This window comes from Mustela erminea, chromosome 14 (assembly GCF_009829155.1).
Source record: "Mustela erminea isolate mMusErm1 chromosome 14, mMusErm1.Pri, whole genome shotgun sequence".
In the NCBI taxonomy this organism is placed as follows: domain Eukaryota; kingdom Metazoa; phylum Chordata; class Mammalia; order Carnivora; family Mustelidae; genus Mustela; species Mustela erminea.
Genome location: NC_045627.1, coordinates 87,056,695 through 87,072,483, shown reverse-complemented (window position 1 = coordinate 87,072,483; position 15,789 = coordinate 87,056,695). Strand labels below are relative to the sequence as shown.

The 15,789-nt window shown below is 49.6% G+C and overlaps 2 protein-coding genes and 1 long non-coding RNA gene across 5 annotated transcripts in view; 1 reads left to right on the top strand and 2 right to left on the bottom strand.

The window, feature by feature from the left end:
* Positions 1-15,789, bottom strand: part of DOCK1 (dedicator of cytokinesis 1) — a 491,527-nt gene that overhangs the window by 238,040 nt on the left and 237,698 nt on the right. The gene's annotated exons all lie outside the window — the stretch shown is intronic.
* The window catches only part of INSYN2A (inhibitory synaptic factor 2A), a 58,121-nt gene continuing 42,926 nt past the window's right edge, over positions 595-15,789 (top strand). For both annotated transcript variants that reach the window (XM_032314020.1, XM_032314017.1), the window contains exon 1: positions 595-755. The gene's annotated coding sequence lies outside the window, so the exon portion shown is untranslated. The remainder of the gene's footprint in view (positions 756-15,789) is intronic.
* Positions 750-9,765, bottom strand: LOC116573728. The gene is made up of 3 exons (XR_004278958.1): positions 8,998-9,765; positions 8,880-8,927; positions 750-8,809 (listed from the first exon to the last, which is right to left on the bottom strand). It is a non-coding gene; the product is annotated as an uncharacterized LOC116573728 (long non-coding RNA).

Here is a 15,789-nt window from a genome sequence, read left to right as displayed (position 1 = left end):
GCGCGCAGGCGGCAGCCGCCGGCGGCTCCTTCCACCTCCTCCTCCAGCTCCGGCTCGGACGTCGGCGGGCGGGGGCTCCCCGCTCCCTCCCGCTCCACTCCCTCCAGATCGCCCACCCCGCGCACGCGGCCCGCGGGGCCCCGCGCCGCCCCCGCCCCCGCCCCGCGGGGCCCGGGGCTCCGCCCGCCTCGGTGCCAGCCGGGCGCACAGGCGGCGGGCGCGCGGCTCCGGCGCCCTCTCCTCCGGCCGCCCGGCTCCGCGGAGTAGCGGGGACCCGGGGGCGGCTGCAAGGACTTCCCTCCCGCTCCCTCCCCCACTCCGCCCCCGCCTCCCGGCCCCGGCTCCGAGATCTCGCCGAAGACAATTGCAGTAAATGAGGACATCGGAGGAGCACGGAGCCGGGTGGCTGTGGCTGGCTCCGCCGCGCCGCCAGCGAGCGAACGCGCGGGCGTCCCCGGAGCCGGCCGAGCCGCTGCCTCCCCGTGCGCGTCGCTGAGCCGGGCCGGACGCGAGCTGCGGCGCGGGGGCCGGCCGGGCCGGGCGGGCCGGGCCGGCGGCGGTGGAGGGGGCGGGCGGCGGGCGCGCAGCCGGCCAAGTCCCCGGAGCCGAGCCTTCCTCCGCGCGAGCCCGGCGAGCCTCGCCGCGGATGCCCTGCCCAGAGTGCTCCGTGCCGCGCCAGGCTTGCCCAGGTCCGCGGCGAGACATGCCCGAGCCAGGCGCTGCACCGACCTCGACTTATCTGTAAGCAGCCGAAGGTAAGCGTAGCCCCGCGTGCCCTCCTCCCGCGCCCAGGCGCCGGCTGCACTTGGCCGCAGGCAGAGCACCGCTCGGACGGGCGCCGACCCCGGCCGGGCGCTCCCGCTCGCCCCCAAAGAGGCTTCGTCCGGGACTCGGCGGCTCCCAGGGCCAGGACGCGCCGGTGCAGCCAGGAGCGGACCGGGCGGCGGGCGAGGTTATGCAACTGCATCTGGCGCGGCCGGGTCGCCGAGGGGCGTCTGGCAACTTTGGCGACGGCCTGGGAGCGGTGGGGCTGCATGTCTACGCTGTCGGTTCTAGACAAACGCCACAGCCTCGTGAGCGCCCGAGAGCCCTAGCCAGGCAGAACTGGGGGATCGCGGGCGGCCGCGTCTCTGGAACGTTTCGAGGTGTTTAAGTATTTTCCAAACTAGAGCGAACTGGCAAGCGCGGCTGATTAACTTCGGGGGGGATATGTCCGAGCAGAGGGGCCCTGACGCCTGCCGCGAAGGAGAGGCGCGAGCAGGAGCGAAGGCAGATGCCCACGTGAAATACCCATTTCCTCCCGTGGCGCCGGGGCTCGCTTGGGTCGGCACTTTCCCGGGGCTGCGGGCCGGGGTCGGCGTCCGCGGGGCTTCGGGGCGCGTGGCGTCCCGTTCCCGTGTCAGCCCGGGACAGGCGTGGGAAACCAACCAGCGCTGCAGAGGGAGCAAGCGAGCTTGCTGGAGGGCGAGGGCAGGAGGGAGGAGGATGCCCCGGGCCGGCCCGGGGCCGGGGCGGTGCCTGGAGCCCAAAGTCAAGAGCAAGAGTCTGCGTCTTGCTGGTTCATGCTCAGGGTTCCAGCATCGCTGGGATAAAGAACCTGTCCCTGTGACCTCAGCATTACTCCCCAGAAACAAGCCACAGGGAGATGGAGCTAGTGATAAGGGGATGCCAGGAGTGGGGGAGGAGAGGCGCCTCTGGAGTCAACGGGGGAGAGAATCAGTGCATTTGGCTCATCTACAGAGCAGGACCTCCACGCTGACCCCTTTCCCTCTGCAGGTCTGTGCCTGGGGGCTGCAAGGCCGGTTGGGCCCCAGAGCCAGAGGCGGCAATGAGGCAGTTTCATTTGACCTTGTCTGCTTAGGCGCTTACGTTCTGCAGAAGCATGCCGAGGTGCACTGGCCAGCGTGGGAACTTCGGGGTGGCCCTGCCTTGGCTCAGAAGCCACGCTGTCATTCCCCAGGACTACAGCTCAGACTGGCAGAGGGTCGGGGTCCGTGCACTTGGATGTCTTCCCTTGGACGGACTTGCTAGGGGTTACCTTTCCATTTGCCAGTGGGGGCCTGTCAAGGTTACAGCGATGGAGACTTGATTGAAAAATACCACCCGAATCACCTGACCTGGGCCATTCCCAGCCAGCTGTACACATATGAAAACGCTTCTTCCGTGATTAAGGTTATGCTAGAGATGAAGCAGAAAGTAGCCACCATTTCACTTTGCGGAGGTGGAAAGCGCGGTCTGTACTATTCACTGTGCTATTTATTGCATTCATATCCTGTTGAATGTTACTTTCCAAAGAAAAGTTCATATTTATCTTTGCCATTTTTTTTACAAGAAGGATTAGCAAATGGGCACAAGCAGCTCAAAGGGAAAATGGAAGCCCTGCCATCTGCATGCCTCACCAGATATTAATAATTTACTACCCATGTTTACTACTTACATTAGATGGCACTGCTCCTCGTGATGGTTTTATTAGAGGCGCATTTGGATAAAAAATGTCTAGCACAGCTATCACTAATTGCATGATTTTGCATAAATTAGGTTAGCACAGAGAGTTTGTGCTTTTCTTCACTAAATTCATCGTTTCCTTAAAGAGAGAAGGATGCTGTTTGATTTCTTTAGCTAAAGGAAAGACCTCTACTTTAAGACAGGATGCCCTTGAAACTCAAATTATATGCCTTTCAACTTACTACAGTTGTCAGGACTTCATCTTTTTTTCTTGTGATGGAGACCTGGAGCTTTTACTTATATCAGGCCCATTACCCTATTGAGAAGCACAACTGCTGGTTAAGAAACCGGCTAATAAGGGAAAAGCTGGAAAGCTCCATGTTTGCACAAAGAGCTGTCAAGAAGCCCAATGGAAAGTTGGATATTATCTCCCCCCCCCCCCCGTTTACTTGGGGGCTTCTCTGTTCCACCACAATTATTTTCCCCATGGCAGCATAGAGAATTTTTGTCATGTTTCTCCCTCTATAGAGAAAAAAAGAAAAAAAAATTTTAAATAAGCACATAAGTGAAAGGCTTGTGCACGAAAGGCACCAGTCGAGCAGGAAGACTCCTACACACTGAAATAAGCAGTCAGAAAATACAAATGATTCTCAGAACTAACACAGCTGATCACAGCCGAGCAGCTGGACAGATGTGCTCACTTAGCTAGACATTTGTATTCTCCTGGCTGTCCTAACCCGTGGCTGTCTCACTTAGAGCAACAGCTACGAACTCTCTTGTATGAGGAGCAGATTAGTTACTGTTGGGGACAGGCTGCTTCTCGGGGACTAATGATAAAGAAATCACAGCTACACCACAGAGCGAGTCTGCGGACCAGCATCCAGGTAGGAAGGCAGAGGCAGGGTCGGTGGGATGTTTTATTCTGAGTCTCTGGACCAGCCCATCAGAGAATCGGGCAGGTGGCGTCCAGGGGGCTGCTTAACCAGTCAGGGCCTCGCCAGAAACAGCACTCCCACAGCCATCTGGGGAAAGTAAGGTTATTAGGGCCTCCCCAGACAAAACCAGCAGCTGTATTTTAAACAATTCCTTCATAAACGTGAAGAACCCTTCCCCACCGTAATTCCACCGAGACCTTCGTTTCCAGCCCAAAATTAGCTGACATAATTTATGAGGCAGATCCTTTTCAGTCTCCTCACATATTTGATTTTAATATTTCATAACATTATGGAGTGACTTCAATATTTTAAAGGAAAATTTAATATGATTGATATTACATGACAACACTTTTATTACCATGAAATTCGCATACAAACATTTGGATAAGTCTTTCTCCAATATGTGAGCTAACCTAGAATGTGAAGGTAGCAAAACGTCATAATTTTTAAGCCACTTATGTTAGAAGTTAATATATCTTCTATATGAAGGGCAGGCTAGAGGACTGGTACCAAGTTGTGGGGCCCTTGCCAGGATTCCTACAATCAAGTTGTGGAGAGAGCATCTCATGACAAACAGTAAGCCACAGGAAGCATAGGTCCAAACCTCAGGACCTCGTACAATAATGTATCCACCTCAGATCCAGAAGCGCTCAGGTGTCTTCAAGCAACCAAGAACCCTGCCTCTCCAAGCACGAGAAACCATAACTTCAGAGACAGCTCCTGGTTGCAAATACAATTCCTGATAGAAATCCGTAGTAGCTTCCTCTACCTTAAGTCATCAGTGTGGGTGTGAGTCGGACGCACTTCAGCCATCGTTCAGAACACAATGGATGAGTCAAGGGGTTTGGGAGGTATACAAACATATTATCAAGAGATGAACCACTGGTCTAAATAAAAACAAAACGCATTAACCTGAAGGCTCCATGTCTCTCTGCTAAGTGTATACTTCCCTCTCTCATTGGGACACTGAAAAAAATTAACTTGAATACCGAAAAGCAGGTATTAGGGAAAGAAGGAACCATGTTTCCCAAGTATAAACCGTTTTTGCCAATACCGTATTTCAGAGGGATTTGGAAAGAACTATCTCCCAGGCATTACTCATCAATGTTGCTTTTATAGAGCATGTATCAGATTATCCAAAGTACATATATCCCCAGGACTCTCTCTACCATGTCATCTTGCTGTTAGGGAAGTTTGAGCACGGAAAGATCAGAGAGGGATCACGTGGGCACAGCGTATGTTCCCCTGAGTTACGCTAATAGAGCCATAACAGGGGCAAGGAAATTTTTTAGAAATCATCACACCATGGCAAAATGCTAATCAAAGTTTATGTTGCAGTTACTATGGAAAATTCCAATTCAATCCTTAATAATCTAGCCTTGGGCATAAGATGAAATGCAGTAAACCACAGCCTACAAGAGACATGAGCAGGGGGCTGTGGGCTACCACAAATGAAAGTGGCTCTCTCCTCAGAAGTCCGGAGGGAAAGACGAGGGAGGGGAGGCTCGTGGTCTGGGGCCTCCTGCCAGCTGCCCTGCTGAGGAATCACCATGGAGATATATCACAGTCACCTTCAACCTTCATGGAACTGACCAGTCTTTGTTCATGTTTCTAGGTCATTCCAGTGGTGATGTGGGTCCCTCCACCCTGGTTTTCCCAGGAAGTATCCTCATGTGACAATTTCTCATTTCTCTGTCCTTTGTGGTTAGACTAAAGTCCTCAAATCATCCGTAATTCACTTTCATAGTAAGTGACTTTCATGTCCTGGGAAATGTAGTGGAACTATAAAATCTGGGTTCTGAACGTGGGCAAACACGGGAAAGACAGACTGACATGAAGATGATTTTGTCGACAAAGGACTGCTGGTTCATGGAAATGTACTGAACACAAGCAGCAGTGGCCAAGGCAGCGTGTGAGTGTCTGAAACCAAGTGACAAGTCCTCAAGAAGCTCCAGGCCAGGAGGACGAGGTGGGAAGTAGAATCAGGAGAGAACAGACAGTACTCTTGGAGGTTCCCAAGAGAAAGCAATGCCCTGCCCAGGATGAAGGCTAAGACCGGACTCCTGAGCCCAGCACAGGCAAATCCTAGAGCTAACACCGGGCGCTGAGTGCAAGAGATTGGTATGGGGAGAATGAGAAGTGACACTGGGAAAAGGTGGAGGAACAGGGATCAGAGAGTGAAGAATCAGTCTGAGGAAGAACCAGCAGGACAAGAGGGGCCTCTGTTCACTGACTGTGGGCGACCACTGAGTACTTGGAACAATAACATACATGTCCAGAAGACTTGCTAGCTCAAGACGAACCAGAGACCTGGAACTGGAGACCAGTTGAGAGGGTTTAACAGGTGACAATTAATTGGTATCATGGGTGACTGGTGGCACTAGAGATGGGAGCAGCTGTGAGAGAAACATCCCACGTGGCCAATCTTTGTAACATGGCAATATGAAGAAGGGATTAAAGATGGCGGCGACATGGTGGTGGGTGATCCAGATGGAAAGAGAGAAGTCAGGGAACCAAGCAGGTTTTGGGGAAAAAATAGGCTTACCATTAGAAAGTTGAGTTTGAGTTTCCAACAAGAAATACTATTTTAAAAAATACTATAATAGTAAAATTATTAAAAATTTTTCATCATCTTTTACTTCTTAGAACATGAGGAATACTTTCAAAGAAGAGAACAATGAATCAAAGGATTCAATACGGAAAGACATTCTTACAGAACTAAGAGTAGTAGTGTCTAATAACAGATGCTTAATAAATATTTAACAAAGCTATCAGATAGTCAACAATTTTGTTAGAAATTTGGGGACTCCATATTGGACAATAATTTTTTTCTTCCACTCCAACTTGTAACTTTCTTGTAGTCGTAATTAAGAGGAAACACCTAAGAAGGTGGTTAAAAGAAGCCTGCTTCTAGAAATGGACAATCCTTACGTGTGGCCACATGGTGGTGATTAAAGAAAAAGGTATCAAAGATTTGGGTTTTTCTACCACCAAACTCAGCCTTAGAGTTTTCCATGGTAAAAATTCACTTGGGTAGAAGTTGAGTCTCTACGGAAAGAATGTGTTTAAGTTCAATGGCCTAGTATTTGAGTAAAAGAAACAAATGAGAAATGAGAGAGTCTAACTTGCCTCAATCAGACAGATCCAATGCTCTTATACCCCAAATGCTGACATTTTGGGTTGGAAGGAATTTTCAGTAGAGCTTTTACCAAAATACTGGAGGGCCCAATGGGTCAAGCCCAGATGGCCAGACGACGTCAGTCTGCCTCTCAGCATTGACCTCCCAACTCAGTCTGACATCATGACATCAACTTCATTGATGTCCGGGGCAGGTTCCTCGATTTATCACTTCTGTTTATCAGAACGGCACTGGTGCATAAAGACTTGCTCTTTGTCTTTTTTCCTTGTGGGAATCACATGGCACCAACGACCAGTGTCCTGTTAATTGTGCTGATGAGACTCTCACGGCTCAGAGCAGCATGAACAAGAATCACTCCCCAGAACAGGGCATGCCACATGCAACGGTAGAGAATTTGAAATTTAAAAAATGCTGAAAAGGACAAGTTCCTCAAATTTCCAACCATATTTTCCACCTGACTTCTCTGGTCATTGAAGAGCCCAAGAGTAACTGCATTTTTTCCTCCCTCCCTCACTGGGTGTGTTTGCTTTAATGGTAGGCGTCAGCGCCATGGCTTCACAGAACTGGTTTCCAGCCTGAAGGTGCTTGGTTCTGGTGATTTATGTTTGTCTCCATAAATGACGTTCACTCTGCTTCAAGTGTATCACCCTTTTCTTTATCGTGTCTGTGAGATTTGCTAATGTTCCAAAGATACCCATGGAGAGGCTGAATGGTGGAATTCACCACGTGTTGGGGATGCTGGACCGCTGAAAAGACCACCGGGTCTTACGGGGCAGGAGGGTGGCGCGCAGGGCAGGCACGCGGCCCCACGGCGCAGGGTCAGCAGCTGATTAGTGCGGGATGGACTGTCATCCAGGGCTCCACACCTAACGATCATTATCTTCTACATCAAGGCACCAGTTCTAAGTCTAGACTTGAAGACCCAGTGAGAATGACCAAGGGCGTGCCCAGCTTTAAGTAAAAGCCTAGGACGACTGTGTTCTCTTCATTGGCCATTCAAGGTTGAAACTACCAGCTGGTTTTCAAGCATGTTTCTGTCTGGGAACAAATGGTATCTAGTGACATGCACACACAGGATGTGCTGTAAGCGTGCCTGTCCCTGTCGGCATCCCCTCCCTCTGCAGCAGCAGCACCACCAGGACCATACACAGAGGGTTTCAAGGCAGCCACCTACTGTGCCCTGGTCACAGAGGGGAGCGGGAGAGCAGCGTCCAAGCGAAGCTGCCTGCAGGTGCACTCCCCGCTCAGCCAGGTGCTGTCTGTGTGTCAGTGTGTCTGTGTGGTCCTGGGCACAGATTCACCTGTCGGTGGCTCGAATTCCACTCCTTTATCAAAAATGGCACCGTCTCCTCGACAGGGTATTTGGAAAATCCGATGCGAAAACACACATAGAGTGGGAGGTGGCACCGAAGCTAAGCCGAGCACCACAGAAGGATCGGCTCTTTACCTTCCTTCCCCCAGACTGTATAATGAGGTCTGGACACTGGGCTAAGTCCAGGGACGGCCAGAACCAAAAATCAGACAGTCGGTGTCTACACCGCCGTTCCCAAGGATCATGAGCCTGCACAGCCGGGAACTGCTATGTTCAGAGAAGCCTACAGAGTGTGACAGTGCCCAACTGGTCATCTTGAGTGTCCACCCACCCCCACTCACCATCTGATAAAATCCCACATGGAAAACCCAAAAGTAAATCATCCTCTGAAAAGAACGGCAATGTACTAGTAACTGATCTCAAACCGCCGGTGGATGGTTCGGAAGAGCCGCCAGCAGGAAAGGAGAGAACTGTAGGTATTTCGCGTCCCAAAGCAGAGACATGCAAAGAACGAAGGTGAGAAGATGCCGCACTGTTCCTGCTCTTCCTGCGGTTAACCTGCCAGGGGACAATTTATTTGGACTCTGCCGTCCAATAATTGGTCCACATGGCAAAAAACAAAAAGAAACAAAACACCTGTATTTTGTACCCTGACAATGGTCACTAACTGTCCCTCTGTAGAATGAGAATCCATCCCCACTGCTGCCCCAGTGGCAGCGTGGCACACTGTGGGCCACGGCCCGGCCAGTGGGGGCGATCAGCCCAACACCTGGCTAAGCTGCAGGTTCGCTGCAGACCACATGGAAGGGGCAGCGCTCCTCGCTCCCCTGGGGCTTCACTGGTTCTTCCCTTCATTTGGTAAAGGCTTGTGGGAACCTTCACGTCCCACATGTTGCTCTGTGCTCTAGCCGCACAGCAGGAAAGAGAAGAGAATAACGGGAGCCTAGTGGTTCTTCACAGATGAATTAATACACTGACCTCTGCCATCCTGTTTGCAGGTCTCCATCCCCAGAAATTCTGACTGACCTGGATGAATTAATACACTGACCTCTGCCATCCTGTTTGCAGGTCTCCATCCCCAGAAATTCTGACTGACCTGGATGAATTAATACATTGACCTCTGCCATCCTGTTTGCAGGTCTCCATCCCCAGAAATTCTGACTGACCTGGACTGGGGTGGGGACTCATCTATGTTTTCTGGAAAGCCAGGCTCAGGAGTACAGTCCTTCAGGAAGATCCTATCTCCTTGTTCCTGTGAGAACACAGTCTCCCTCCAGAGCCTCTTCTACATAACTGGAAATGCTTTGAAAAAACAAAACAAAACAAAGAAACCAAAACTTGTAAACGGTTCCACTTCTTTAACACCTGTGCCCCCGCCTACAGCTTCAAGGAGGCCAAAGCCTAGAGGGGTCACTTCAGGTTTTGGAAAACTTAGGTTTTCCTTTTGAAAAGTACTCTGAGGGTGCTGATGTGCGCAGAGACTTGCTTCCTGATCAGCAGTCCTGCTCACTTGCCACGCTGCTAACTTCTCTTATGAACCTACACAGTCCATTCCATCGGCCTTTCACTCCCTTTCCCACATCCCTTGTGAAGGAAGAGGCCATCTGATCCAAAGAGGTACTGGAGAGATGAAAAAGTAGAAGGAGAATACAGAAAGATAAACTGAAGATGGGGTTATTCATGAAATAACTTGCCCTTACCGAGTTGGGGGGTTCCTAGAGCAGGAGGCCATGTGATGTGCTGCCTCAGAGGCCTAGGCCAGCCTGAGGAGCTGTCCGGCTCTGATCTGGCTGGGACAAGAAGGGGCAGCTCCAAGAGCCCTTAGAGAATCCAAAAGCTGACAGCAGAGGCTCTCAGTAGACAGCAAGCAGACGTGATGCGGTGTATTGCAACTCACTTGCCCGAGGACGACGCTTCCTCCCCCATGTCTGTCTGTCTCCGCAGTTATCACCTGCCCGTTCCCCTGCTGCCCTCTAGCTCTTCCTACTTCTCCGTTCCCCTTCCCCTTCCTCTTGATGTTCATCGCGAACAAGACATAATGGAGAATTCTACATATTGATCTTATTTATTGAGTATAATTTTAGATCGCAGGTACTCAATTCAAAGTAAGGAGAAATGAAAGTTCCTGATTTTGTTCAAAAGCGCTGAGCCTAACACCCCCTCGGAAGTAGCTGGACTCCCTGGGGTGCTCAGGACCCTCCATGCACCCCCTCCCACGCACTTCTCCCCCCCCCACAACCCTGCCCATCAATGGCTCCTTCTCTACAGCCCACACCAGAGTGCAATGAGAAGGCGAGATGAGCGAAGACTGCAGACTTTAAACTGTTTTGTCATCCCAAGCACTTAAGTTTTTCAGTTAAGTTCTTCATGAGTTTTGCCCCCCCTCATCCCACTCTGGAGCACAGAGCTAGATAACATAAGACCTGAAAGACTGTACTCCCCAGCAAGTCCTGTTTGCTAGAACACAGAGGTAATCCAAAGGCCCCGCAGCACCACATGATTAAACATACAGATGGCCTTGAGCAACGTGGGCCTGAACTGTGCAAGTCCATTTATAGGCAAGTGGGTTTTTTCAGTGCAGTACTGTAAATGTATTTTTTCTTCCTTATAATTTTCTGGATACCATTTTCTTTTCTCCAGACTGCATTATTGTAAGAATATAGTATATAATATATATAACATACAAAATGTGTTCATCGACATTATCAGTAAGGCTTCTGGTCAACAGAAGGCAATGAATAGTTAAGTTCTGAGGCAGTTAAAAGTTAAAAAGTTTAAAAAAAAGTTACAAGTCAAAAAACACATTTTTGACTATGCAGGGTTTAGCGTCCTTAAGCCTCATGGTGTTCATGGGTCAACGGTATACAGCATTTCTGAACCATACATTCAATTCTGTGAATGTCTGGGTCATCTCTATCTCTTCCATGAGCATAGAAGAAAAGTTTAAGGTAATCCCATATAACACTCAATCTCAAATAGTTAAGCAAAGATTCACAAGATCAGAATCTCTGCACATGGTTTTACTTATTAACCTCAGAAAACCATAGCCTTCTCCCTTCCATTCATCTAATTCCCACCCCGATTTCACAAAACAGCCACATTCCCCCTGAGCCGAAGATCCAGCTTACACAGAAAGAATCCTTGGAAGCCACCAGTACATCTCAAGCCTTCTATGAAACAATGGGTAAGGCCCCGCCTGTGAGGACACCGTGATGTAGACCATTATATTCTTTCATCAATTAGCAAGTTTCAAAGCTGACCCAGTTCAGGAGAAAGGAGGCGCATCAAGGGACCTCAACTACAATCACTTACATTTGTGTATGGAGAGAACTGACGCACATCAAAGAAGCCTTGACTCATGCATTAGGCCTGCTCTTCCAAGTCCCCCAGGGAGGCACCGTGCGCTGTGCCTTTCAGAGATGCATGTCTTTCCCCAGCACCTGATATGGTCCCGGGTCACCCCAGACACGCACGTGCTCTTCTTCATGTCAGTGAAGGCAGCAGGAGGACTGAAGCAGGCCGAGAAGATAGGAGTAGAACTGGACGATCACAGAGACCACCCAGGGAGAGGAGGCTAGGGCCACAGTCCTAGAACATGGACCATGGGAATTGGAGACCCAAAGCAGGGACAGGCCATGGCATGTTCTAGAGACAGAGCAGGAACTGAAACCTGGATGAGCAGGACCTGGAGGATGGGGGAATATAAGAATGCCAAGGTCAGGGTAGGAGCAGTGGGAACAGAAAGGAAGAAGCCAAGAGGTAAATCAATAACGAGGAAAAACAAAAATCAGTAAGACCTTCAGAAGACTGGCTTTGATGAGTTAAACTAGAGAATGAATCAGACAGAGCACTGCCAGCACCCACTAGGAAGCCCTCACAATAGAAAGCGAGGGACTCTCCACCATCCTAAATTGGGGCATGGGTCTTTGGACCCCACTGCAAGCCAAGTTCAGTCCTGCATGTAACACTGGGTGCCCTTGCTCCATGCATGGCCAACGGGAGCATAGAAGCTATGTTTCTGGGTTAAGTATAGTCCACCTCAGGGTCGTAGGTCATGGCCCTAGGCCTCTTGTTAGGATTCTGTACCTAGGCTCCTGGGGCCATAATTTTTCTACGTTTTGCTGTCTACTTATAAATAGAAGCTGATTATAAGAAATGTTCATTTCTCCCCATCTTTCTTGGCTTAGCTACCTCTGTAGTAAACTCAAGACCTTGTAAGCCCTATAGTTTGGCTAGACCAAGGAAACACGGGAGATGCAATATAGTGAAAAATACAAGGGGCGGGGGGTCTGTTCTGATTGTAATGGATGGGCGCTCACATAGTCTTGCCAGAAAGACAGAACTACATCTTCAACTCGAAGTCACTGCAACTGCAGCGACTGGTTGATTCCACGCAGAAATCCTGCCCTGGGTACCCTGAGATTCGACTTCAAGAAACATCAGGGAAAACACATACTTTTCTGACATAGTTATTTTTTTGGAAAAATCAACATTCTAAATTTAGCTCAAGGATATAGCATGAGTGAAAACATGCTGTTTAGTAAAAAACATATGGATTTGTTACAATCAGTAAAACAAAACAATCCCAAAGTTCATTTTGCAATGTGCATGTTTTCACTCAAGATTCCCATAAATTCTAAGAAAGGGGGGCCACCTCTTCCACATCATACCAACTCCAGTTTCCTAGCATTGGGCTCCAAACTACCAGCCGGTTGTTGCTTAATTACCTAGAGCCATCCAGGCAATAGAGCAGGGGGGACATCCGGCTACAGTAATCTCTACCCATCTATGAGCTACATTCAAACGAGAGCTCTTACATTGAACATCTTTTCGAGCTGTCCTGCCTCCTGGGGAGAAGAGAGGAGCAGGGAAATTAGTTCCTTTTACTAATCTTACATAGGATTTTTGATGGGTTGTTGGAACCCGTTTTTCTGGACTCTCCATGGACATTGTTAGTTAGCAGAGCTAACTGCCGCAAATAAAAGTCGCTTCCTACACTGATGTAACATCTCACTCGGAGGAGGCATTTTTCCCAGTTGGTTCTTGCCGACATCATAAAATTCTGCTAATTCACTTTTACTCATTTAGGCTCCATGTGGACAAAGGATTAGCAAAGGTTACTATCAGTATAAGCCGAAGACTGAGGAACTAAGTCAATCGCGCAAAAATGAAGGAGGAGGTCTGGTTTGTGGAAGAGGCCATTTTCTGGTTTCTCTAACCCTCCGCGCCATACCCCAAGCATCCATGTACAGCATGGATGGTTGACGGCCCCTCGTTAGATGGTTCCCCACTCATCGGAGACAGGCCAGTGTGAGTGTGGGACAACAGTGATTTACGAGGTGTGGCTGGAGTCCTCGGCGACAGGTTTTCTCTCGGTGACAGTGTGTTTTCTGAAATCGTGGGCATGAACGGGGGACCTCCCGCCTAGAGTGGTTTTCCTTCGGCCTCAAGCCTGCATAGAAACTCTGCGAGTTCCCCTTTTCCCTCCTTCTGACTGGATGCCCAACCGGTCTTAATGACAGAGGCCTGTGTGCGATCTTCCACAAGGGACCGGGCTGCGACCCGGCCGTTTCCTCACACACAGCCTCCTTCCTCCGAGACCCCTCTCGCAGGGACGTGTGTTTTCACTTCATGACCCCATTCCAGCCCTCCTGAATCAGTGACCTTTGAAGAAGTGAGCAAACGTCTGGAAAAATATCATTTCAGTGTATTAAAGGAAATTAAACGGGATAATGAATCTAACTAAAGCACCGTCCAAAATCTATAGCAGTTAGCTGTGCCCCGAGGAAGGGAGGCCTTCCACTTTGGAAGAATCAATCAGTGCCTGTAAAATAGGACTAGAGTTAACTATTTCAGAGCACACCTGAGTTCAGGGAACGGCCGAAACACCGTCTTCCCTTCCTTTCCCTCCAGAAGTTGAGTGTTAAAAGAAGGGGAGGTTCTCGGTCCCCCTCCCCCCGTCCTGACCAGCCGAATGCTCAGGCATTCCCTCAGCATATGGAATAAAATGCTGACCCAATTAATCTTGAATTCCAGCCAGCATCTGTGACTCCAAGGTGTCTCAACAGCGGGAAAGCCACTAGAAAAACCAGTAGTATCACACAGTCCCCTTCCAGACTCATCGGATTGCTTGGCCAGCTCTTTTGCTCTCTGCCCAGAAGGATGGGACACCAGGGCGTCTTGGCGAGACCAGTGCACTCACCAGCCCTCACGGTCAAGTCGGCTGCCCCGTGCCCGGCATCATCACCTCACCGGGGCCAAACCAGAAACCTCGCAATTTAGGAACAGAGCTCATCCAGTGGAGAGTCTCCTGTCAGCTCTGGGGATCCCAGTTTAGTTCAGAAACTAAACGCGGAGGATACGCCAAATCCATTTTCCATCTAATTAAAACAGAGAGCAGACCTCCTCCCAGCCACAAGTTCGCTCATGTACTGACATATCTTCAGCGGAACACCCCTTCTCCTAGGCAGTCCGTGCACACATATGTACACACATGTACACGCAGACACCATCTACTTACATACCACACACGCAAACACCGTCAATGCTCCGAAATTCATTTTCTTTCTTTATTCAAAACATCCTCAAAACAATAAAAGATGACCTTTGGGAGATGGCATGTACCCAAATCTAATCATTTCTGGGTTTTTCTTCTTTTGATCCTAGTGTTTATACTTTTGAGCGGCCTGATCCTGTCATCCTGCTTCAGGAGTGGCCTGACATTGCCCTGCTTTTTTTTTTTTTAATTGGCAAACAGTAATACCGCAGCTCCCCCAACCAAAACTGGAAAACAGAAGGGAAGACGGATCTCCCAGAACGCACGATCTTAATACCACAATGATGACCGTGTTGGTTCATTTTCCAGAACGCTCGATCTTAATACCACAATGATGAGCGTGTTGGTTCATTTTCTTCCAGTACAATTTGGGAGAACACTTTCTTTCACTTAACATGAGTTCATAAGTGTTTTTTCTACGATCCTAAATAATCTTTATAATTATCACTTTAATGGCCACACTGAGTGGATGTACGCCATTATTTACTTAACCGTTTACCTCTTGTTAGGCTTTTAGTAGCTGCCGCTTTTCACTCCTTTAAGCTGGAAAGAACATTTTTATATAAGCTGTTAATTTAAAGCAGCATGCAGAGAGGACTCTCCATCACTAATCTAAAAATACAGGGTTTATATACTTACAACTCACATTTGATTATGCACTTTAATTGGAGGGTAATTAAGACATTTGCATTCCGAACAGCTCCTCGACACCAGCTCTCCCTGAGCCAGACGGGCTCCACCGTGACTCGCCAGAGTCACCTCAAGATGGCACAGTCCGATGAATTCCAAAACACAATTCTCATATGAAAAATAAACTTTATGAACTCCTGCTGCTTCAGAGCCAAGAGATTAACTCCAAGAACCAGAGCCCATGGTCCTCGGAGGTGACAGGGCCAAGGCAAGCCGTCACTGAAAATGCCACTGTGGCTTCCTGAGGGGTCCAGCACTCCCGACAGACCTCACCACTTCTGTGCCCAAGGCCAGGTGTGTTCCTGGGACCAACCTGGAGGGGCTGTGCACAACCTGGACCCAGAAACCTCGAGAGAAACAGGCCAAGGAAATTGCTCAGATGATTCCCAAACATCGGATGTTTTGAGAAATTCAATGCAGGGCACTGCGTCCGGGCTACAGGTTTCCTTGGGCAGGGCAGGGGGTTGGTGCCTGGGTTTAGAGGGATGCAGGCAGGGGTCCTCCTCCAGCTGCTTGACTCCCAACAAATTACAAAAAAAAAAAAAAAAAAAAAGACCTGCAGCCTCCATTCCTCGATCTGCAGCTTGAGGGTGGTAAGAGCGTCTCCTCGTGAGGCTATTCTGGGGGTCAAGGAGGAAATCCAAGTGCAGCGCCAAGGATGCTGGCATTTGGGGAGGAAAAGAAGTACGGACGACTGCACGCCGGCATCACG